This window comes from Rhinolophus sinicus, chromosome 17 (genome assembly GCF_057876585.1).
Source record: "Rhinolophus sinicus isolate RSI-liver-muscle chromosome 17, RSI-T2T, whole genome shotgun sequence".
NCBI classification, from domain to species: domain Eukaryota; kingdom Metazoa; phylum Chordata; class Mammalia; order Chiroptera; family Rhinolophidae; genus Rhinolophus; species Rhinolophus sinicus.
In genome coordinates this window covers 57,684,211-57,709,513 of record NC_142517.1, presented here as the reverse complement: position 1 = coordinate 57,709,513, position 25,303 = coordinate 57,684,211, and the positions used below count along the sequence as shown (strand labels likewise).

The window sequence follows — 25,303 nt, the reverse complement described above, 5'->3', positions numbered from 1 at the left end:
GCCAAGTACGCACCGCCGGGCTTTCTGGCTGAAGAGTCGGGTCTGTCCGCCCTCCCCACCTCTCTGCCATACCCAGTTAAGCACCGCCCCTCTCATCCCAGCTGGGCCCCTTCCCTGGGGCCTCACCTAGGCTGGAAGAAGCCGCTGAGTCTCTTCCAAGAACTAACACTAGAGGGCGCTCTTCTCCAACCTCAGGCATGGAGCCGCGGAAGGGAAAATAGTTTCTGCTTACATGGCACTGTGAAGGGCAGGCCAAGTGTCCCTTTTCAGAGGTGGCAGCCCCTGGCCAACCCTTTTGAAGGCGCTTCTCGAGACAGACGAGGAGTCGGAGCCCAGCAGGCACCGAAGGACGCCCAAGGTGGCGGAGGAGATACAGCGCTGGGCTGGAAGTTGAGAGATACGAACGGAGGAGGGGAGGGTCTCATCTTCGTAGTCCTGTGTCTGATCCCAGCCACACCCTTGTGGAGAGCTTGTTGTGCTCTGTGCTGAACCAAGTGCCTTAGGATCTGAGGAGCTGCCCGGCGGCAGGGCTGGGAAAGACCTAATCCGGGTAGAAATACTTTCCACAAGAGATGCAACTTCTGCAAGCGATAGAATGCTTGAAGGTGGATTGTGTCCATCCTCTGACTTTGTTCTTTTTCAATATTGTGTTGGCTATTCTGAGTATGGGTAAGATTTTAACAGATAGAAATGGAGGTGAGAGCACTCAGGAGAAGAAACTAAGCAAAGATTCAATAGAGGAAATGGGACGATGCATTTGAGGACCATTGAGTAGTGCCAGCTGTCTGTACCCTAGTTTTATAAATGTAGCTATGACTGTGTTTTCTAGAAAGTAAATGCTTCCAACTACAGGTAGAATTGTTCTTTCCCTTGGGGATTGTGAGTACCTAGGCCAGGAGAGGAAGAGAGGAGGGAGACCCTAGAAGTACTTGTGACCTGGTTGTCAAGGGCATTTTGCCAGCCATGGAGGTCAGGAGTCCAGATATAATATCGTGAACTTTTGTTAATAATGTGTCCACCTTTCAGCCTGATGTAAGGACAGATAGAGAGACATCTCCTTCCCCCCTCCCCCCAGGGTTTTCCAGCTATGGGGACTCAGTAATATTTAGTGGACGGCACTGATTTGGAGTTAGGAGACCTGAGTTCAGGCTTGGGCTCTGCCTTTCTAGCCTCAGGATTTACTTCCCCTCTGTACCTCAGCTCCTTCTTCTCTACAGTGGGATGATGATAGGTGCCCTCTCAGCCTCCCAGGGGAGATATTATAAGAAGCAATAGATAATGTGTGTGCAAGCACTTTGTAAACAATGAAGCGCTACGCAAGTGTCAGGGGTTATGAAACTGAAGGTGATCCTTGAAGGAAAGGTGCTGTCAGGCCTGCAGCGCACTGTCGTCACATTTCACTACTTTCCCAAGTAGCAAGGCATGCATCTCCTCAGTGGGTTTTCGTGGATCATTAGGAGCATCAGTGAGGATGCTCCCTCTACAGACTCAGCCCTGCCCTGATTTACCTTCATTTATTTGTAAATTCCTCGAAGGCAAAGGACCTACCATTTTTCTGTATACCACATGCCTAGCGCAGTGTCTTGTTTATAGGAGACATTCAGGGAGTACAATGTTGGCTTTTTAAAAATAGAACATATCAGGGGAGACCTCACTTGATAGGTATTTATATCATGAAATCAGCTGACCACAAGCTCAGTGTGAATCAGATGGTAAAAAAAGTAAATGTGCAATGTCAAGGAGAAGCACACAGTCAATGACTCAGCCATTCCGGCCACGGCTACTTTCCTTAGAGAAACTCCCACACACGTGCTCAAGGAGTTATGATTAAGAGTATTCACTGCAGGGCGGCCGGATGGCTCAGTTGGTTAGAGCATGAGCTCTGAACAACAGGGTTGCCGGTTTGATTCCCACATGGGCCAGTGAACTGCTCCCTCCACAACTAGATTGAAGATAAGGAGCTGCTGCTGAGCTGCAGGAGGGGCGGCCAGATGGCTCAGCTGGTTAGAGCACGAGCTCTCAACAACAAGGTTGCCAGTTCATTCCCACATAGGATGGTGGGCTGCGCCCCCTGCAACTAAGATTGAAAGCGGTGACTGGACTTGGAACTGAGCTGCACCCTCCACAACTAGATTGAAGGATGACTGATGGGTCCTGGAAAAACACACTGTCCCCCAACATTTCCCAATAAAAATTAAAAAAAAGAAAAAGAATATTGACTGCAGCATTGTTAGGGAAAATTGGAAACAACCTAAATGCCCATCGAGAGGAATATGAATAAATGCATTGTAGAAAATTCAATGGATTGCTAAGTATAGCAGTTAAATGAATCAATATAGATAAATCTCAAAAACTTAAGTTATAGAAAAATATATACAGCGTGTCACAATTTACATGAAGTTTAAAACATGCAAAATGATGCTATCTGTTCTTTTCTAATTCATACATTTAACCATCATAAAAATATTCATGGGAAAGATGAACACCAAGTTCATGATAATGGTTTCTCCAGGGAAGAAAGGGGAGGTGATGGGAAAGGGGTGCCTGGGGGCTTCAATTGTAGCTGTAATGTCTAAGTCAAATGTGGCTTAAAATGTGACTTTAAAAGTCTGAAGCAGATGTGACATCATATTAGATTGTCAAAGCAGAAAGGTGGGTTCTTAGGTGATTCTTTTAGTCAGTACTGTTTATATACCTGATATATTTCACAAATTGAAATGACCTTTGTCAACAAGGGCAGAGAGGAAGGTTTAAATGAAGCTTAGGCTACCTTAATAAAGACAGTGTGCCCCAGACAAGAAAAGTGATCACTCAATTCTGCCAGGTGATGGCACCATACTCCCCAGGGGACCCTGACGAACTGGAGCCCACGGGGGTGGGGAGGGGCAGGTGCTGAAGGGCCCGGGATCCATCTCCAGTGAGGAAAGTTGAAGGAACAGGAAATACTTAACTTGGAAGAGAGGGACTCCAAGGGGCATATGACCACAGCTTTCAAATACCTCAAGTGGGGCAGGAAGCACATGCGATCCTTTTGAACCCGAGTAAGGAAGTGGGATAGAAGCTGAGAGGGAGAGGAGGCTGATTCAATTCACCCTCAGTCACAGCTGTTGGACTCTGGACCCCAGCAGCTAGATGAAGTCTGAGCACCCTCCACCGGCAGCGATGAGGAAGAAGAGCTGATCTTGCAAGCTCTGGGGATGCTGTAAAGAGGATTCCTGCCCTGTGTCAGAGGTTGCCTAGATCACCTATAAGATCCTTTCTAATGCTGAGGTCCTTACAAATAAATTCAAATTTGTATGAAATTTTAAAAAATTTTGTATGCACTTATAGTTTAAAACTATAACCCAGCATTTATTTTTTAGTGTTGATATCCCCAAAGATAATAGCAAATATTATTCTTTCATCATTTATCATATTTTCCAGAGATATTCTTTTTTCCTTTCTTTCCCCCTATTTTCCTCTGAGCATGTCTCTGTTGCTGGTGGTTTTGCCCCTATGTTTGTAGACCTCTGTCTGCATCTCTTGTGTTTTTGTCTTTCCTTTCTGGTTCACTCCACTCTGTTTCTCACTCATTTCCTCTCTGCCTCCCTCACCTCACCCACCTTCATCTCCTTCTACTAAATCTCTTTTTTTCAAGAAGCATCATTCCATGTATATATATTTTAATATTTATTGCTTTATTGAGGTATAATTTCCATATAATAAAATTAACTCATTTTAAGTGTACAATTCAATAAGTTTTGACAGAGATATTCACTCAGGAAGCCACCACCACACCAAGACACCATTTGTCACCCATTTCTATTAGCACATTCCCGGGGCCCTTTGCAGCCAGCCAATCCCCTCCCCTATCCTCTGGCACCTGGGAACACTGTTTTGCTTTCTGTCACTATTGTTTTGCCATTTCTAGAATGTTATATAAATGGAATGATATCATATTTAGTCTTTTGTGTTTGGCTTCTTTCACTTAGCATAATGCTTTTGAGATTCATCTGTTCTTGTATGTATCTGAGTACTATTCAATTGTGGATTTATCACAGTTTGTGACATTCACCACACAGATATTCATCTGTTCACCAGTTGATGGATATTAGGGTTGTGTCCAGCGTGGGTCAATGAGAAAAAAGCTGCTATGAACATTCGTGTAGTAGGTCTCTACGTGGACATAGGTTTTTATTTCTCTTGGGTAAATACCTAGGAGGGAATTGCTGGGTCATGTGGTATGTGTATTTAACTTCACAATTGTCAAACTGCTTTCCAAAGTGGCTGTACTAATTTGAATTCCCACCAGCAATGCCTAAGAGATCCTGTTGTTCCACATCCTCCCTAACACTTGGCATGTCAATCTTTTACTTTTCTTTTTTTTTAATCTTTTTTCATTTTAACCATTCTAGCAAGTATGAAGTCATACCTCGTCGTGGTTTTAATTTGTATTTTTTCGTGTGTTTCTTAGCCACTCATGTATCTTCTTTGATGAAGTATCTGTTCAAACCTTTTCCCCATTTCTTTAATTGACTTGTCTTCTTATTACTAAATTGTGAGAGTTCTTTATATATTTAGAATATGACTTCCGTCAGATATGTTCCCAGGTATTTACCTCCCAGGCTGGGCTTCCCTGTTCATTTTCTTAACAATGTCTTTTGAAGAGGAAACATTTTTTAACTTGATGAAGTCCAATTGGTAATTTCTCTTTTAGGGTTTGTGCTTTTTGTGTCTGATTTTTGCCTAACCCCAGTTCACAAAGATTTTGGCCTAGGTTTTCTCCTAGAATTTTTAGAGTTTTAATTCTTTTGTTTAGGTCTATGACTCATTTCAAGTTATTTTTTATACATGATGTGAGGTATGAGTGGAAGTTCATTTTTCTAAATGAATATCCAATTGTGTTAGCACTATTTGCTAAAAAGACTATTTTTCCCCCATTGAATGACCTCAGTACCTTAGTCAAAAGTCAATCAACCATGCATGCGTGGATTTATTTCAGGTTTCCATTCTTTCTTCAATCTATATATCTGACCTTGATGCTACTCCCACACTGTCTTGATTATTGTAACATTATAGTAAAACAGGAAAAAAACAACAAAGAACAGAATGGATAAGAAGAAAACAAACAGTAAGTTTGGTAGATTTAAATCTATATCTTTTTTTCTAAATATCAATATCATCACTATGCAAATAATTTTTGGTTGACAGATATTTTTTATTATAGTACTTTAAAAATACCACTTCATTGTTTCTGGCTTGCATGCTTCCTGATAAAAAGAAGTCATTGTCACTTTTTATCTTTGCTCTTTGGTACTCATTGTTTTTTCTAGTTTCCTTTAACATTTTCTCTATATCTTTAATTTTTCAACAGGTTGATCATTACATGCCTGGTGTGCTTTTCTTTGTGTTTAATCTTTTTTCGGGTTTTCTCAGCTGTTGACTCCGTAGTAGGTCCTTTGTTTGTTTGTTTTTCTTTCATTAACTTTGGAAAATTCTCAGCTATTATCTTTTCAAATGTCTCTTGTACCCAATAGTTTCTCTTTTATCATTTTTGGGGACTCCAGTGACATGTATGTTAGACCATTTGATATTGTCCCAGGGCTCTTAGAGGTATGTTTTTCATTTTTACCCTTTTTTCTCTTTGTGTTTCAGTTTGCCTAATTTCTCATCTATCTTTAAGCCCACTGATTCTTTCTTCTCCTGTGTCTGTTCTGCTCATAAGAATGTCAAAGTAATTCTTTGTTTTTGATACTGTGTTTTTCATCTGACATTTACATTTGACTAGTTTAAATAGCTTTCATCTCATTGCTGAAATTTCCCACTTGTTTATGTATGTTGTCATTCTTTCTACTAGTTCCTTTAATATATTAATTATATTTATTGTATGAGTTTCCTGTTGGTGTTGTAACAAAATACCACAAACGTAATGGCTGAAAATAACATAAATTTATTATCTCACAGTTCCAGATGTCAATAGTCAGAGATAGGCCTTCAAGGGCTACAATCAAAGTGTCAGCAGTGCTGCATTTCTTTCTGGATTTTCTAGGAGAGACCTTGTTCCTTGCCTTTTTCAGTTCATAAAATATTGTCACCACAAATACATACAAGTTCCCCTTCTTATTTTATCTCTATATTCCCTTTTATCCCAGTTCCAGCTCTCATTGCTTTCTCTGTCCCCTATGTATGTAAACATCCTAATGTATTTAATGTGGATCTTTTTGTTTTTGTTCTTACAAAATATATTCTGTTGTTTGATACACATGTGTCTGAAATTATATCAATGTTCATATGGTTTATATCTTATTTGGTTTCATACTTTTTAAATGCAACAGTGTATTTTTAAGATCCATCCATATCATTAACATACCACTAATCTTTTGCTTTTAAGTGCTGCTTAGCACTTGGTGGTGTGTACACACCATGATTTATTCTGTTATTCCAGTGATAAACCCACAAATAACATTGCAAGAAATATTCTCTTACAGGACCCCTCATGGACTTGTATGAGATTTTCTTTGACACAAACGAGGAGAGGAATTGCTGGGTGATAGGATATATATGATTTGGCTAAATCCTTATTCTCTCCAGAATGGCTGCCCCAGTACCCCTTCCACCAGTTGTTCAAGAGGTTTCCTATAACCCACAGCCCCACAACCCTTGGCATTATTTACACTTGGCATATATTGACAGAGCTTTCTAACCTCTGTCAATCTAGTAGGTATAAAGTGATGCCTCTTTGTTATTTTAATTAGTCCTGCTCTGATGACTCATTTAAGTCAGTTTCCCTTTGATCTATGTGACTCTCAGTTGGTGTTTTTTCTCTTGTGTATCCTCAATTGAAAATGGTTCCCAGGCCCTTTTTAGAGCTTCCCACAAGTATTATTTGGTCTTTCTACCGTGTTTATTGTCATCATTGATGATAATCAGATGTAATCAGAGGCAAACTAATTCTTTCCTCCAATCACTGGCTTACATGATAAGTGGGATGATGGATGTGCAGGTGCCTGAATTTCAGACTGAGGCTTCCATCAACAAGACTTTTCCTACAATAGTGTTAGTTTTATTTGTTATTGCCATAAGTAATTAAATAGCAATACTTTTTAATCATCATATTTGGGGCTCTGTACTCAAGAAGAGAAACCATTTCTTTCTCAAGGTGTTTGCTAATGATATTGAAATTCGTTATTTAAAAGTCATTATTCTCTCTTTTACTTCTCTGGGAAAGACATATGCACCTGCATGAATTACCTGTTTGAGAATCCAAGGTTGTGTCTTGAATGTGTGTGCAATTCTGCAAGGGAGGTCAGGCCTGTGGAAGAAGTTGGCTTAAAAGTGGAATTTAGAAAACAGATGATACTCTGTCCAAATGCTCTCTCAGTAACAAACCAAATTAAAAAATGACATAAACATCCTCTAAGTACTTTTTATATTTCTAAAGAACATTTTAGGTATCATACTAAAATGCCACTGCTTTTAGCATTATTGACTAAACACAAGTTAAGCAAGATCAGGATCAAACTACATAAATCCTCCAGAGATGGAGTCTTCTAAGGTCAGCTGTGTAGTCAAATTTCCCTTTGTGAGTCCCTGGGATTGCTATCATACAAAATCCAGAAACTGGTTTGTAAGGGTGGGTCATCAATTTCTCTACTCATCTGTCATTTCCATCCTGGATGTTTTCTGAGTTCTACCTAGATTTTCACAGTACCTATATAGTCTCCTCTTTCTAGTATAGTCTGATCTTCTGCATAGGTGGGCAAATATTGCAACTAGATGAACTACATTTGGCAAGGACAGTCTGATGCTTTAAGAAGCAAAAAATGTGCCTCTCTACATCTCACCGCCACTCATGCACATCACCTCAGTTATAGTTATGTTAGTGAAGAGTAGGGCTACCATAATTTTAGAAGACCAACTTGCTGGCAGCCAGCCCATTGTTTAGTAGCAGGAGGGAAAGCTGTGTCCAGGGTCATAGTATGCCATTGTACAGTTTATGTCACTGTACCTAAAGGCCTAGTAAGGCTGGCAAATGGTTCTGACTTAGAGATGGGTCTTCCCAGAAGGGACAACATAGATGTGCCCTGTAAGCTACCAGAGGCCTCACAAGGTCAGCACTGGACATACAAGGGCCAGACCCAGGGCTTAGGGAAGGCTGACAACAGGCTCAGGTTGCTGTGCTATCCTGAGCCAACACTGTATTCTCAGTTGTACCCTGTAGAAATTATATGCTTAGCAGGCTACCTGAAAAATTGCAGATGAATGCCTTCAGATCCTGTGAGAAAAGGGCTGCATCAGTGGTTCTCAGTGGGGAAGGGAGGAGTCTGCCCTCATGGGACGTTTGCCAATGTTTAGAGATGTTTTTGATTGTCACCACTGGGGGCTACTACTGGTGGTTAGAGGCCAGAGATGCTGCTAAACATCCTACAGTGCACAGGACATTCTCCCACAATAGAATTACCTGATCCAAAATATCAATAGGGACACTATTGAGATACCCTGGGTTACATGAATGAAAGAGGAATGAGTTTCCTCCACAGGGGACGTGTGGGTAATAATGTGGTTATTTTAATCTAATATGTAAGAGAAGCCAGCTGTGTATTTAACATTTCCCTTAACGTGAAGGTTCTTCCTCTATCCCAATCCTACCTCATCCCACCCTCATTTTCTTCCTACCTGTCCTCGCGTTGCCCTAAGACAAGATGCTCAAAACAAACTTCTGAATATGATTGTGTGAGTGTCTGTGTGCATATATCTGCACATGTGTAAGAGAGAGAAGCAGAGACCCGCTGAGTAACAGAGAAAGTAAGTAAGCATAGTAAGTGCTCAATAAACACTTGCTGAATGAATGAACATGGAGGTTAGAGGCATTCCCCTAGCTGTCAGTCCCTTGCCAGAAATTTACACTCTGATGGCTGCTCCTCAGGAGATGTAATCATTTTTTAGTGTTGCATAACAAATTACTACAAATTTAGGGGTTTAAAACAACACAGATGCATTATCTGACAGTTTCTGTGGGTAAGGAGTCCAGGTACAGCTTAGTTGGGTCCTCTCTGTAGGGTCTCACATGGCTTTAATCAAAGTGTCAGCTGTGGCTGGGTCTCAGCCGAGGCTCTACTGGGGAAAGGGCCGCTTCCAAGCACCTCAGATTGTTGGCAGAGTTCAGCTCCTGTGGCTGTGTAATGCAGGGCTTCAGTTTCTTACTAGCTGTTGGCTGCCCTCAGCTCCTATAGCCCATCTACAGCCCCCTGCTATGCGAGGCTCCCCAACGTGGCCACTTGCCAGGAAGAGAGACAGAGACTCCAGCAAGATGGTCACTACAACTTAGTGTAATATACTAATGCACTCACATGTACATAATCCCCCACATCCTGTCACTTTTGCCATATTCTATTGATTAGAAGCGAGTCACAGATCCCACCCACTCAACAGGCGGGGATCACACAAGGGCATGAACACCAGGATTTGGGATCATAGGGGCCACTTTAAGAGAAAGTCCATCACAGGAGCTGATTGCTGGTGGTAATGCTCCTCCTTTGAAGACCATCAATCCCTTGGTCTTATGTACACCTCAACCTCTGCACATGTGTTTGCCTCCCCCACAAGATCAGGGGCAGAGACTGTTCTTGTTTATCTTTAGAGTCAGTTTCTAGTGCAGAGCTTGGCACATAGTAAAACATCAGTTTTGGATGAATGGGTGGATGGATGGATGAACGAGTGGATGGGTGAATGGATGGATGGATAGATGGCTAGTGAATTGATTTATAGATAGGTAGATGGAAGGAAGGCAGAAAAGAAGGGAAAATGTGGTAACAAAACACCTGGACAGAAGGAGTACAGCCCTCACCTGACAGTGGCGCCACTCACGGTGAAGTACATAGGTGCAAACAATAAGTTATACATCTGCTCACAGTCCCAGCCATGCTCCTGAGACTGCCACGTGGAGTCTTTCGATCAGGGTGGCCAAGAGACCAGAGGGAGGCAGTCCCTCTTTGCCAGATCTTCTTTTTTCTCCTCAGGAAATAGGAGTGGAAAACATCATGAGGGACATCCAAATGTTCCATGTGTGAGGGCCCCAATGAAATCCTTCAGCTCTTTGTGACTTTGGCTGGTCTGGAAGTAATGTCCAAAGAAATAAACTGGAGGAAGAAAGCAAAAAGAGGATTCCTTTGTAATGCTCTCCAAGGCTCTAGGCAAAGTCTTTGATAACAAAGGATTTTAAAAGTGCTTCATGCAGTAAAAATCGAGTTTTGAGCTGAACCTCCTTGAACAACTACCTGCTACAGGGTGGGATGGTGAGTCAAGGCTGTTTCAGGCTTTGGCCTCTGAGGCCAAGATGGCAGCCAGATCCCGGGCACATGCTAGCGCTGCAGGCAGGGTCTCAGGCTATCATTTCTCTGTTGGAACTGGGGGAAGGCTACACTTTGGCAGACTCTATTAATGTTGCTTAACGTGTTTTTCACTCAGTAATGCCTCATGGGAGGAGAGATTGTGACATATTTTCTGGCTGAGAGCTTTAGACTGGGTGACCTTAGGTTAAACCTTTACATATGCATACATGTTTCCCCTTTGCTTGAATTTTAATGATTTCTTTTTCTCACCTGATCCATGACAGGTAATTTGCCATGGAAAGGCGATTTATAGCCAAGGTGAGTGAGTTGTAACAAGGTCCCAGTAGAGGCTGTGATATTTATGTCTTTGCTAATCAGGACCAGACTGTGAAGGCTGAGGAACACCTTTGTTTTTAAAGGTGACAACACCCTTTTGCATGCGTCCATGTTTGTAAAAGCCTTTCTAAGAGAAATCTGGGAAATGTTTGGTGCTTAGTCTCCCTAGGAGTAGATGAACCCCAGAAACAGAGATATCCTGATCCACAAAGACAATGCCGGATTCCAAAGTAAGCTGCTAACTGTCAGATATAAATTTCAGCCTAGATTCCCCTTCCTGTGTTTTCTGTATAATTTGTCAGCGTGCACCTGGCTAAAGGAGTTCAAAGCAGACTGGAGAAGCCATTGAATGACAGTGGAATAGTGCATTGCTTTGAGAGCAAACCTTAAGGAGAACTTGGAATTTCCAAAACAATGTTCATCTTGTTTTGAAGGCAGTATCGTCATTTGAGAAGAAAGGGGCTTTAATCTGTTCCTCATCCCATTGGCTTCTCTCCTAGCTTTTAGTTTGCCTTCTTCCTCTAATCTACAGAATTCCAAACATGAGGAGCATAGTTCCTCTGGATCCAAAGCCCGTAACTAGATCTGTAACCATCAAGAGAAACATTAGAAGACCCACTAGTTCCCTGCTGGGGTCTCTATGTCCTAAGCCCACACTTCACGCCCCGACCTTTAAAAGCTTTAAAAGCTGACTTTGCATGGATGGAAAGCTTCTACCGTGTTATGTTATGTTATGTTATGTTATGTTATGTTATGTTATGTTATGTTATGTTATGTTATGTTATGTTATGTTATGTTATGTTATGTTATGTTATAGACCCAGTCTTAGAGTAAATTAAGACTGGGTCTTATATTAATTTTTGCTCCAAAAGACACATTAGAGCTGATTGTCCGGCTAGGTCTTACTTTTGGGGAAACACGGTATATAAAGTAACCAATAGGCACCAATTCTCCTGCTGTGTGCACAGCAATTTGCTTGGCATTATGAGAAGAATCAAAGGGAATAAGGTCATGGTCCTCACACTCTGGTGACAGATGTGAATTATTCCAGAGTCACCAGGAACCCCTAGCCAGGGAACTGACTGTAACTGGGGAACAGCTCCAAAGTAGGTGATACTGGGTGCTCACAGCCTGAGTGGATTCATCCCACATTTCAGGGCAGCATTAGAGAAAATGCAGGGCCATCACCTTACTGTGTAGGAGAGAGTGTATGCGTACACACACACACACACTCACGCACACACACGTACGCACCAGTTATTCCTCCCAAGCATGTTCTCTCAGGGGCCACCCTGTATCCCATCCCTTCACCTGACTCCTATCTTAATTGACAGGATTTTGATGGCATAGCCTGGGCTCACTTTCAATAAATAATCCTGCATAAATAGGTAAAATGCATGACTGGCTTTCAATTTATTCCTCCTTTCAACATCAGAACAAAAGGAAAGAAAAAGATAAGACTCAACATCCTAATCTCCCAATGAATCTGATCATCTCCTCCTGAACGTGGGTCTCTTTGACTGCTAGTTTTCCATTTCTCCTCATATTTCTTCTCAATAAATGTAACCTCTCTGAAATATTTTTCAGATGGATGAAAACCTACAACAAAAACTGCTTTCTTAATAGGTCTACATCCTCTCAACTTTCTAATATTTAAAAAGGCATTTGGATACAAAGGCCTTTCCGTCTATCTTAGGTCCTGGCCCACTCTTCTCTATTTACAGAGCCCCTCTCATTTAAAAGCCAGTTGTGTTTGTTTACTTGATATTTTGGTCTACCCTCTGCTGTTGGACTGTAAGCTCCATGAGGGCAGACCACGTCTGTTCTGTTCCCCATCGTACCCCCAGTATTTAGCAGAACATCTGCCATATAGGAAAATCTTGTTAAAATATTTATTGACTATATACATAAATAAAGTAGAATGTTCATAATAAGTGATATATCATGGTTTCCTTAACCAATTAAAAGTGAAAGGCAGGGCACAGCAAGAGTGGAGGCTAAGCAATGCCAGCTATGTCAGAATTGGGTTTTGGGAAATTGGAGTAGAGTGCAAAGAAGCTAACAAAGCTGACAAGTCAAATGAAGGTGCCTGTAATCATGGCAGTAAATGCCCACAACTAGCTCAGGAGTCATTGAAGTGGAGGGCGAGTCCAGAGGAGGGTGGGGCAGTTGTAAGCCTGGTCACTGCTTCATACCAACGCAGTGAGCCAGCAGATAAAGACAATGTGTGTGAGCTGCAAAATGGCGGCTGCTTCGCTTCCACCCTCCAACTATTACATGACAATCCCTCTTGTGGCCCACTCTAACCAAAAGCATACAGAAAAGGAAATTGTAGAAAATATGTTTCAGCCTAGACAAGTTGACACATGACAAAGGTATTACGGTAGGCACTCACTGTTTGTTGAAACAATGCTTGAATGAATGAATGAACAAATGAACTGGCATGGCATCGAGAGGTACTCGTCAATCTAGTCCCATGGGAACGAGAGCTCCGTGAGGGATGGCATTTTTGTCTGTTTCATTCATGGCTATATCCCCAACACAGAATGGTGGTGCCTGGCTCACGCTTAATAAAATGTTTTGGAATGAATATTGAATGGACCTGTGTGGAGTCATTAGAAGACACAACTGAATGAAAACTTTCCTTTGATATAGGGTGTGAGAAATGCATGAGGAGCCATTTTATACACTTAGTATAAACGGAACAAAGGAAAAACCTTATCTCCTTCTCTCACAACATATCTCAGGGGAGCAACGTATAAAACTGTTGTAGTGACAGTGGAGCAAATAACAAAAATAAAGCCAACTCAAGAGAAGCTTGGCTACTGAGAGCCAAGAATCCTTGTTAAAGGGAAAAAGAGGGGAGATAAAAAGTTAGAAGAGCTTTATTCACGACCTTCCTCAAAGTCTACGTGTGGAGCTACAAAGCAGAGTAAATCCTTGATGGGCATTGACCTGCTGTGCAACCTGGACAGGCCACAGATCCCGAGGCCCAGAACCAGTGACGCACAAGCAGCCTGCATCCTGAGGTAGTTCAGCGATCAGACTCCTAGAACTTGGTGCTGGGAGGTCTCAAGGTTTAACTAGCTCCGATTTTCCACTTCTCAGTCAGAGGTCTTGCACGAGCTCTGATGCAATTGCAGCATCTCTGTCACCTTTTTGTCTCCCTGCCCCTCCATAAGGTCTCATTTTTGTTTTAAAAGATACGCACCTCTCTACCTCAGTGACTCTATCTCTATTTATCAGAAATACCAAATGCTAACCATGGTAGTCACTGACTGGTTGGATTACTGGCTCCTTTGTGCTTTACTTCTTTGTGCTTTCCTGTGTTTTCTACATTTTTGTTCATCGAACATGAATTACGTCTATTATCCCAGACACAAAACTGTTACAAAGTGTTTTTATGCACTGTAACTAGGGTGGGTGGAGCAATGGCAAACGATTTTTGTATGTTTTTAAAATAAATACTGCCAGCAGCATCTTCCATCTCAGCATGAGCCAATTAAAGTATAGACGCTACTTCTAAGCTACAATGTCATTGGCAACTAAGATACCTGTGGTACCTCAGCAATAAAGTACTTGTACTTGATACTAGAATCTCTTTTAGACATAGAACCCTGGGGAAGTTTATCATCTGCCAAATGTTATTGGTTTTCAACTTGAATTAGACTTTCTTTGATCTGTATACCTTATATCAACTAAAAGACTATATACGTTAGTTGTCCACAAAAATACAAAAAGTAGACAAAAGGAGATAACTTTCATTTATTATGTATAGTATCTGCAGAATTACATGGCTAAAGGTTAAAGAAAAGATGTTGAAAATGGTGTCACTGGACATGAAAAATGCAATTATCACTGTGTCATGGATCTAATAAGGAGCAAAAAGTAAAAAAAAAAAAAAAAATGAAAATTGAACTAAATATTTGGCTTTAAATTAAAACCAGGGCATATTTCATTTGTGGCAGTATGGATGGACCTGGAGAGTATTGGGCTGAGTGGAGAATGTCAGACAGGGAAAGACAGATGCAATGTGATTTTGCTTATATGTGGAATCTAAAGAACAAAATAAACCAAACAGAAAAACTCACAGGTACAGAGAACATTTGGATGATTGCCAGATAGGAAAGGTTGGGGAGTGGGTAAAAGAGGGGAAGGGATTAAGAAGTACAAATTGGTAGTTACAAAATAGTCATGGGGATGTGATGTAAAATAAAACATAAGGAATATAGTCAATAATATGGTAATAACTATGTGTAGTGCCAGGTGGGTACTAGACTAGTCAGCGGGATCACTTCTTAAATTATATAAATGTCTAACCACTATGCTATAAACCTAAAATTAATATAAAATAATATTGACTGTCAACTGTAATTTAAAATTTTTTAAAAGGAGGAAAAGCTAAAGAGGAATAAGAGGTTCAAATTTACAGGTATAAAACAAATAACTCGTGGGGATGTAATGTACAGCATGGGGAATATACTCAATAATATTGTGATAGCGTGGTACAGTGTCAGATGGTTGCTGGACTTATCATGGTGATCACTTCTTTAGGTATATAAATGTTGAATAACTATAGTGTACACCTGAAACTAATATAATATTATATATTATCTATATTTTAATAAAAATCTTTTCAAAAAATCAGGGCATAAGCATATCTGAGGACCAAACTTTGTAATTCATCCCTATTTTCATGGCTGGTTAAAATCTACTGCCAGTACAAAGGATCACCCATATCTCTCTAAACAAAGCACTAGAGGTGACCTAAGTAAAGTGGATATGGAACGTTAAGATCGTGCTAGACTTTGGAGAGCTAAACCTTATTGTGTAAGTTTCCTCCTGCCCTGATTCTTGGTAGAGGTGAGTCAACAAGTGGCAAGCACACTTCTGTCCCCAAGTCACAGCCTTGGTCTTCCTCTGCTTGTCTTCTTTCCTAAGGCTTCTTCCTTGTTTTATCCCAAAGTTTGGCAGTTCAGCCAAGCAGGGCCCAGGGCCCTCCTGAGGGGTGAAGGATCGGTGTGAGGACAAGCTCATTGGCCTCTTCCTTCATTTATATCCAGGTAAAAGTGTTGGAAAATGAGTATCAAGGGCAGCCTTGGGAAGGGGTGTGAAGGATAGAAACAGAGGAAGAGTCAGGAAAAAGACTCTCACTGCCTGAGCAGCGTGTGGAAGGGAAAGGACCAGCCCTCTTGTGAGGGGAGAATGTGGGGAACACTGAGTTCCTGGTTCGATTTGCAGTACATGACAGCATGACCTTTTTTCCCTGCAAAACACCTGTCAAAAATCAGCCAGGTACTTCTTTCTCCCCTCTTCAGGTTGGCTCAGGACTCTCACTAAAACCCCAAGGCTGATTCTGATCCTACCTCTCGAGGCTTATCATTAAAAGTCTGTCGTTCTCCTGGAGTCCAGGGCGTCAGCTCTCAGCCACACTTAATTATAGTGTATTGATAATCAACCCTCCCTCTCAAATAATCAGTTCTGCAATTTGGTGGAAGAACCAACCAGACCACTCGGGTCCTGCAAATACACTAACCCATGGGATCATGGGATGTTCCCCTTCTTGGCCAGTTATGTGCTAGAGAGCCAGACATTTACATTCACCAAGCACCCCCTAGACCCAGTGCTAAACAAGCTGAGACCCTGAGAACCACACACAGATGAAATTCTCCTGGTGTCAAAACAAAGTCAATGAGGACAAGATGTGCTTGGAGTTTGACTCCATCTCTTCTGCCTTGTGGTGAGTTACTACAGTTCATCCAGAAAATAGTTTGGAATTTGCATCATCTCCAAATCCTGCCCTGGGGAATCTGTGACTCTTGGCTTCCTTACCGCTCTTTTGTGAACATAAGATAGGTTTACTAATCACACTCCGGGTTGCACCACTATTATTATTCCCACCAGAGTAATCCAGCGCAGAAAAATAGAACCTGTGTTTGGCATTTCCTATTGCAAGGTCAACAGTTTCACCTGGTAGTAGACGCTGTTTACCCAGGACCATGGTCCTCTCCTGGCTGAACCTGGAGGGCCTGTAGCAAACAGTCTCAAAATAGAAGCATCTTCCCCAGTTGCACTCTCCATGTGCCCTTTTTCCTTACCCTGTGGCTGTCTCTCTGGCTCCCCTCCACCATGCTGAGTGCACACATAGAAAAGAAATGGGGACCCAGTGAGTCTTGGTGCTTCTGAGAAGGCCCACAGGCCTGGTGATAGCGGATGGTTTGTGCAGCCAGTGGACTTCATCTAAAGATAGGTACAGAGTTTTGTAGGGATCCAAGGGTTTTAAAGCTATTAATATGTCCCTCCCCTAACTTCCTTTTTGGACTCCCCTGACCTGCCTGGGGTCCTGTCTTCTTTCCCTTTTAGGTACCAAGTCACAGTCATAGCATGTTCAAGTGGCCAAGGAAGAAGATGAAACTTTGATCTGGGTGGAGGAAGTGCCTTGCCACCATCAGCCGTAAGTCGATGACAAACCCTCCTGCCTTGATTCACAGACCTGTGCTCTTTCTAGAAGCCCTAATGTGAAGAAGATTCTTTTACTGAGCTGTTATGGAGATTCTTACAGATTCAATCCCTGGGTGCAGATACTAATGGCCTGTCCAGATATTAAAATCAAAACAAGACAAAATAGGATAAGCCATAGTTGGCTACAACATCATTAAGAGGAGACTGCAAACTCCCTCATCCCCAAGAGTCTCAGGGGATCTAAGGAGGGACTAGCAACACAGTGGACATGTTCAGTCACATGAATTTTTCCTTCCCTCTCCTATCCACCCAGCGACCACTCACAGCATGCTTCATACCTAACACTGTGTTGCTCTCGGTCTCTGTAAAATCATAGACACTCAGGATAGGAAGGGGTCTTAAAGAGAATGCAGAACAACCAACTGGCTGGGTCCATATAAGATCACATATGTTAGAAGCAGCTGCAGGTCTGAAGGCAGCCTCAACTTTAAACCCACACCTGGGTTCACAGATCCTGGTGAGGCCTGAAGATGCAGCAGTTACCTGGTTGGTTAGTCTGAATAGGAAGCAGTTAAGCTGTAAATTTTAAGCTGGAATGTTCACTCTGCCGCTTGAATTAGTCTATTTGGCAGCCTAAACTGCAGGACTCATATAGTAGAACTGGAAAGTGTCCTCCACTTGTAGGACTTTCAATTCTAAAGTCCAGAGAATATCCCCCTGCTCTGCCACATGTCCTAATGTAACCCTTCATCCCCTGGCCCATTTCCTCAGCCCATGCTGTCCCCGGACCAGAGATTGGGTTGATTCCTCCCAACCCAACACAGATTCAGTGGGAGGCCGGTATAGTGACCAGGGCTGGGCTGACCCCACACTCATCTGCTCACGGGGACAATGCTTCCTTTGTACCATTGTTAATTTTTGTTGTTTTTTGGTTTGTTCTGTTTTTTTACTTTTCTTTCTCTCCAGCTTCAAATCCAGTTGCTCAGGGCCTTAGCTGAAGTCAGCTCTGCCCAAGCACACCTCCACACCAGAACTTACAATTCCCTAAGCAGGTCATCTTTCAAATGACCCTCCTGAAGTGTGAGGGTCCTGGGAAATCCAGTCACTTCCCCTGAAATGGAGACACTGGCCTCTGAAAAATTCTACAATCCGAGTCCCTGGTTAATGGAAGAAAAGCGGGTAGGGGTGAAGTAGGTTGGTGACTAAATCTTTAGGTCATCAATTGGGTTCTTTTGAGTGAGTTACGGCAAATCTCCAAGAAGTAAAATTCTCAACCTGCAATAGTTACTGTGACAACATGAAGATCATCTCAGGCCAAACTTTAGAGAAAAAAGGCAAATATGTGTTCATCCCTTAGGATTGAGAGGTGGGAACATCCTTCAGGCCCAGAAGTCTTTCTTCAGATGAGCCCTTCCTTGGCCTTTATGATAAAATCACAGACTTCCTATGCATAATTGAAATTTTCTTATTTGAAGCAGATTTGATGAGCCAAATATTTCTTTCACATCTTTTTCTTTTAAAAGGTGAGCTTGTTTTCCTAAATTTTTGTTATTGTAACTCCATCAAAGTAGCCCAGTTCAAAGAAACAGAACGCACCAGGAAAGTAAACATTTGATCATTAAAAGCAAAATGTATATAAGTTATGTTTACTTGAGAGTTCGTGGCACCAAAGATAAAAGGATTCCTGACCTACCTCTGGTCAATAGGCTTTTTTCCCTGGAGACCAGGATCCCCCTGTGGTCCCAAGGTACCCAGAGTGGTAATTGGGGCTGAGATGGGCACCTGAGATTCTGAGGGTCCCTAACTTTGTCTCTTCTTGAGTGGAGGTGGCTTGGGGAAGGGGAAAGAGACCACTTGCAGCCCCTGGATGCGCGGAACGGAGTTGCTTCAGGGCCTCCTGACAAGGTGCAGAGTTCCTGGCCTTTTGGTAGTTTGGTTATTGTCCAGCCTCAGCTGTAAGGGCTGCTCTCCAGGTGAAAGAAGCTGAAGGCAAGGGACCAGAGCAACTACTCAGAGTGGTAAATCTAGCATAGCAAACTCCACAAGGGCAAGGATTTTATCTTGTACATTGCATCTTCCTCGTGCCTAGCAAAATGCCTGGTCCTTAGAAAGTGCCCAGTGAACATTTATTAAATTAATAAATGAGTGATTTATGAGATCAGGTCAAAGATTTAGGCCTGGGGGTGGGCAAGACAGAAGGAAGTCTAAGGGGATTAGTCAGAAACGACAAGAGAATCTTAGTAAGTCTCAGAATTATTGGCTCAACAGAGAAAGTTCCTTTAATCCAAATGCGGTTCCCACTAAGGTTGTGACATATGGTGTGAACTTAGTGACACTTGAATCTTCTCATGTCAAATTAGATGGTGGCCTGAGCTAAGGCATTGCCACTGGGGAAGGAGAGAGGGGATAAAATAGAAATTTAGAGGGCGGGAGAGACAAATTTGAAGATGGAAAGTATGCAGGTGTTGAAGAAAAGTGACTCAAAGGTGAAAATAATATAGACGATACTTCATAGAATTGCTGTAAGGAGTAGATGAATTAACACAGAGAGTCCCTAGAATGGTATTTGAGTATTGGGTAGGTTCTGAATAGAAGCAGCTTTCCGCCACCTCCTCCTCCTCCATTTTCATTAAAGGTAGTACTGTCCCACTTGGAAACCTCAGAATGCCCACCCCAAGAAGGCTCTGCCACTGGTGTTTATCTGAACCTCACAATTAAAGTTCATGGACACACCCTTACTGGTCCCCACTGAACCAACAGAAATAAAACTGTCTTCTCTCCAGGGCTGCATCAGCAAACCCTGAAAGTCACTCTCTCCTACTCAGAATGTTTTCTTTGTTCCTCTGAGACAGAATCAACATCTCTGAGGGACAAAGGGGCAGCCTGACTCAAAGCCAGCAGATGCTATGGGCTCGGGGATGGCTGCACAGTTGTAGCTGGGGCTGCAGTCCCTGAGATTTCAATACTTGTGCTATACATTATGATGACATGTGGGAGACTTTTTTAAAAACTAAACACATGTATTTCTAAATGTCAGGTTCACATTCAGCCTCAGACCTCTCAAAACACACTCATGCTGAGCTCTCCTGGGACGTCTTCAGGCCCTTTGGGGAAATGGGAAGGACCAGACACGAGTCTGGCCACATTTCTGATTTTTTCCCCCACAAATATTTCCATCTTCTCATTTATTCAACAAATATTTACCAAGCTCCTACCTTGTGCAGCAGATGTCTCAGTTTGACGGATAATAGTGATTTTGGACTAAATAGTTGGATTCTTCTCCTCTGCTTTCAGGTGGCCTTTTTCAAGGAAGGGATGAGTGAGCCATCGGTATCTTTTTCTGCAGAGAAGGAGGTATTTAACCTGAGGGCATTAACCCCTGGCACTCTGCTAGCTGAATCCTTTCACCCCTTTCTATGCTGGGGGGATAGGACATAATGGTTAAAAGTATGGGTTTGGCGTCACACCTCAGGGCTTAGATTATCACTTCATCACTTTAAAAAGTTGCTTGACCAGCTGTCCCACCTCAGGTTTTTCATCTCTCTAATGGGAATAGTACTAATGCCTGCCTTTCATGGTGTGGTGACAATTAGAACTAATATGTGGAAAACAGCTATACAGGACCTGATGTGTAGTGTGCAATAGGAGCTATTGTTATAATTAGTTCTAGATTGAACTCTGCACCTTCCCCTCTATGTCACTTATTGAATAAAGCAGATGTTAGGGCAGGTGTAATTAGAGGAGTGACTGTGTTCAAAGAGGCCACCATGATCAAAGCAGACCTGTTCCCTCTCTCCAACATATCTCAGCAAGATGAATGACTGGACCACAGTCACACAAAGAGAAAATCCTGCATCCTCACCAGCACTTGTATATCTCTCTGCATCTGGTGACCTACCCTCTGCCTTCCCTCTTGTTTCTTGTTTCTATGGACATACAACACTCGCTCCTCTCAAAAGTCATCCTCTCCACCTGAGCTCTGGATCCCGTCCCTCTCTCCTACTCGGGGTTGCTCTTGTGGTCTGCACCCCCTATCCTATATAGTTCACATTTCTCCTCGACTGCTTCATTCTCATGTGCATGCCCTTGGTATCTCCCTTAACCTCCATGTCTCCTTAACTCATTTTTCTACTTTCTTTCAACTTCAAACAGAGTTGCTGTCTCCACTCCCCCACCCCCACAACCCACTCGAATTGGGCTCCTATCCTTACTATTCCACAGAGACTGCTGTTGTCAAGGTCACCAATGTCTTCCATGTTGTTAAATCCAGGGGTCACCTCTTTATTCTTATCTTCTTTGACCTCTAAGGTAAAAAGTTGATGATGTCCTCTTTCTTGAAACATTTTCTTCCTTTGGCTCTGTGATAGCTCATTGTCCTCTTTTTCTTCTGTCTCCTTTATTGGCTCCTTCTCCTCTACTCAATCTTTAGAGGTGAGAGGGTACCAGGGATCTGTCCTGAGCATCGTACCAGCTTTCCTTTGGTAACCCCTGTCATGCAGGGTGTCATGGTCCCACTCCCCATACAAGAACACAGGATATGGTGAGGCCAAAAAGGAACACCCACGGAGCCATAGGTAGGGGAGTCATACCACTATAGTCTCGCTGGCGGCTGGGTTGGAGACACAGGAAGCAGGAGCCACACTATCCACAACCTGCCTCCTGCTTCTCTGCCAACCAACCTCACTTGCTAACTGCAATCTGCTCTTGCTAGCTCAGCCACCATCTTCTTGCCAGCCCCCCATTTGCTGCTAACGTAGCCACGGCAGTTATATTAGTGGCCAATGGCTCACTGGTTACAGCTGACGGCCAACTAGCCACAGCTGATGGCCATCCAATCACAGTTGATGGCCATTTACTACCTGAGTGAGCACCTTTCCAAGTGAGAGTTAGAGCCTGGAAAATGCACTCCTGGCTCTGTCCCCACACCCCACTCCGTCCGTGGCTTTGTAGACCATCTGTGTGCTATGATCCCACATCTCTACCTCCATCCCTGACTTTTCCCTAAAACTTGATTTGAATATCCAACTGCCTTCTTAATATTTCCACTTGGATATCTAATAGGCAACTCAGACATAATTTATCCTCGAGAAGTCAAGTTTTCCTCCCAAACTTGCTCCTTCTCAGTCTTCCCAGCGTTAGTCAAGGGCATGTGCATCCACCCTGTTGCTCGACCGATACATCTAGGAGTCAGTCTTAATCCTCCTCTTTCCTCATCTTCCATATTCAATCCATGAGCAAGTCTTGTCCACTTTAGTCTTGTCCACTTTATCTCCAAAGCACATTCCAAGTTCATCCACTTCTTTCCATTTTCATTACAATCACTCAAGTCCAAACCATCATTACCTGAATGACTGCAGTAGCTTCTCAGCTGATCCCTCAGTAACCATTCTACTATCCATTCTTGACAGGGCAGCCTGAATGATCTTCTCATGCTCTTGGTTAACGCCCTCCCATGGCTTCTTATTGTACCTGAAATAAAATCCAAGTTCCTCAAAGCAAGATACAATACGGCTTCTACCTACCTCCAAACTCATTGTGAATCTCTTTCCTCCTCACCCTCTCCACGCCAGCCACGTGGGTCTTTCTTTTCCCTGAAAGCACAAAGTCTGCTCCCATCTTAGAAGAACCCTACCAAGGGTTAATAATAACATTTTTCAATTTCCCAGGAAAGGGTTCTAAGAATTTCTTTGGTAGGTTTCTAGTAAGTGTTTCTCTCCCTCAGAGAGGTTCCCAGGAAAACAATTCAAATAACACTCTTAGAACTGGTGGTTCTTCCTGTAATGCTCTTCCCCTGATCCTTGAATGACTGTTTTCTTTTTATTATTCACATCTCAGCCTAAATGTCAGTACTCAGAGAGGCCTTTCCTGGCCACCCAACTGAAGTAGCCACCCAGTTACTCCCTAGCGGTCACCTTATTCTCTTGTATTTATTTTCCTGTCTGTGTATCTGACTATCCTCTAGAAGGTAAGCCCCATAAGAGCTAGGACATTGTTTTTCTTTTTCACCACTAAACCTGCAGGACTTAGAACAATGCCTGAACATGGCAGCGCTTGATATAATGTTGTTGAAAGAGGGAATGAATAGATGAATGAATTAGCAGGAGAGCTAGGACTAGAACCCTGGCCCCCGCCTTGCAGTTCAGTATTCTTTGCCCTGTGCCCTGTCAAGTTGCAGTTTTCATCAGTTTGATTGCTTTCTTGCTGTTCACCATATGCTTGGCGCCATTGAACTCTCTCAGCTGGGTCCAGGTCCTAGTGATAAAGGAAATGGCCACAAGGGGGCAAGCAGGAGAGGGAAGAAGACATCTGAATAACTCATGAAGTATATAATAAAGCCCTGCAAGTGATGAGAATTAAACGTTGTATTATTCATTTAATCATCCAATAACATGTAGTAAGCACTTACCATGTGCCAGGCATTATGTAATTTACCAGAAATAAAAAAGAAAACTCTGCTCTGAAAGACCTGACACCGTCCAGGAGACAGGCCCTGTGACGCTGCCTAGCACAGAATGATGGGCCTGAGAACAAAGTAACACGTGCTGTGGAAACACAAAGCAGAAAGTGAGGAACGTCGCACGGAGTGAGCAAGAATTAAAGAAGATATTCCAGGAATGGAACTTTGAGCTGAGTCTGAAAGAGTGAATTCATATTATTGAAAACTCTTAGTCTGGGTTTTCACACGAAAAGTACAATTGTGTTTCCCCTTTATTTTAACTGACGAAAAGGAAAATCACTTTAGAACGATATACAGGATGATTCTGGTAGTTGAAAGAACCACTTATTAATACATAGAGACGTTATCATTAGGGACACTTTTTTTTTTAAAGATCGGATAGTTCTCTATTTCTTGTTACAGGGCCCACCAAAATCATTCCGTCTTCCCTGAGAGTCTCATAGTGAACCCCCTGAGGAAATCACCTATGTATATGATGAAAGGTCACCCAACCAAAGAACTGCTTTCCTGTAAAACCACAAGCCATCTCCTTGAAGAAATGAGCTGTCAGGTAAAAGCAAGGTTTTGCAGCAGGTGAAATGAGATTGATCTATGTGTATTGATATGGAGAGATACATTATTACATGAAAACAAGCAAGCTTCAGAAGCCTGGATATTATTGCTCTTATTGTTACTATGCTAGGATCTGTATAGGAATACCTAGAAGATAAATGCACACATAACAATGGTTACCTCTGTGGTGTGGGATTATAAGGCTCTATACTTTGAGTCCTACATTTTAATTGTTTAATTGGCACTATTTTAATTGTTTAATTGGTACTATTTTAGTTGTTTACAACAAATGTGTATTATTTTGGAATTAAAAAAATAAAGACTTGTTTAGAACATAGGTCTGAATTGTTTTGTGATGACTAAGAACTTGTGCTTGGCTCTATATCCCAGAAACATGTGAAGAGAGGATTTCCCTGTTGTATCATTTGCCAACATTTACAGAAAAAAATAAATGAAGACCCAGGAAGATAATATGATTTTTCTCATGCTGTGACTCCTTGACTAGTACCTTTGGCTCCACAGTTAATAATTCAAAGCTGAGGAATAAAATATACATGTATCGATCTCCAGCTTAACACATGTGGCAACGTTAGCAACATCGCTTCGTGGGAAACTGCCACTATTTGGAGTAGAAGGAAATACTCTTTTCATAACATTGATGAGAGGCTATTGTGTATTTCTTCAGTGACAGGCAATTCTTGGTGACAAATGTGATGCAGGTAAAGAAGATGCAGAAACTTACAGGCGAGTTCTCCCCCAGGAAAACAATTCAAATAGAAGTCTCTTGAATCGTACCTTTAGTTCCTTTTGCATATCTTAGACTGCTCAGTAAATTCTTTAAATAAAAATAAATAAATAAATAGGTGGAAAAAAAAATCTTTAAATAGATGAGTCCCTTCCGTTTACATTACAAGTGTTTATTGGGCATTATGTGCTCTAGCACTGGGGTACATCAGTAAGTCAATAGGACATTCTCTGTATTCATGGAGCTTATATCCTAGTGGAAAAAACACAATAAGCAAGAAAATACATAAATAAAAGATAATTTCAGGAAAATGTAATAAGAATATAATGAAGCAGGTAAAATGACAAGTGTTCTATTTTTGAAAGGTCAGGAAGGTCTTTTTAAAAAAAGTGAGATTTGGGCAAGGACATGGGAGAAGGGAGGGAGCCGTGGAGAGTCCTG

At 42.2% G+C, this 25,303-nt stretch overlaps 1 long non-coding RNA gene across 2 annotated transcripts in view; it reads left to right on the top strand.

Annotated features, from left to right (window-relative positions):
• The window catches only part of LOC141571048 (uncharacterized), a 38,788-nt gene extending 13,848 nt beyond the window's left edge, over positions 1 to 24,940 (top strand). The window contains exons 1-3 of one of the 2 annotated variants that reach the window (XR_012495541.2): positions 2,991 to 3,231; positions 17,010 to 17,100; positions 23,968 to 24,940. This is a non-coding gene — a long non-coding RNA (uncharacterized LOC141571048). Of the gene's footprint in view, positions 1 to 2,990; positions 3,232 to 17,009; positions 17,101 to 23,967 lie in introns of those variants that run through there. The other variant, XR_012495542.2, reaches the window with a different exon arrangement.
• The last annotated feature ends 363 nt before the right edge of the window (positions 24,941 to 25,303 follow it).